Source organism: Triticum aestivum, chromosome 2A, assembly GCF_018294505.1.
Source record: "Triticum aestivum cultivar Chinese Spring chromosome 2A, IWGSC CS RefSeq v2.1, whole genome shotgun sequence".
Lineage (NCBI taxonomy): Eukaryota > Viridiplantae > Streptophyta > Magnoliopsida > Poales > Poaceae > Triticum > Triticum aestivum.
In genome coordinates this window covers 410,797,646-410,798,041 of record NC_057797.1, presented here as the reverse complement: position 1 = coordinate 410,798,041, position 396 = coordinate 410,797,646, and positions in this window count along the sequence as shown.

Here is a 396-nt window from a genome sequence, read left to right as displayed (position 1 = left end):
TCCGCCCGGCAGGCGGCGAGGGCCGCGGGCGGCGTTGGCGGCGGCTGGGGTCCGGCTTCGGGCTGCCGGCGGCTGTGGTGGTTCCTCTCCGTCGTGGGCGTGCGGCGGTGGTGCGGCTCGGCCGGTGGCGGTCCGGCGACCTGGTGATGGTGGCCGGCGGTGCGCGTGTTGGTGGTGCCTCCCTTGGCGGCTTTCGGTGTGGGGAGGAAGGGGAGCAGCTTGGACAGGGGCGGCGGAGCCGACGGCGTGCCGGCTGCAGCGCGAAGGCGGGAACTTTACGGGCCTCTGCGTTCCCGGCTGGGCCTGTGCGGCCACGGGCCTGGTGTGTTCCTGCCATTGCGTCCGGTCAGCTACCGTCTTCAGCGGTGGAGGTGGGGCCCTCCCGCGTGCCGATGG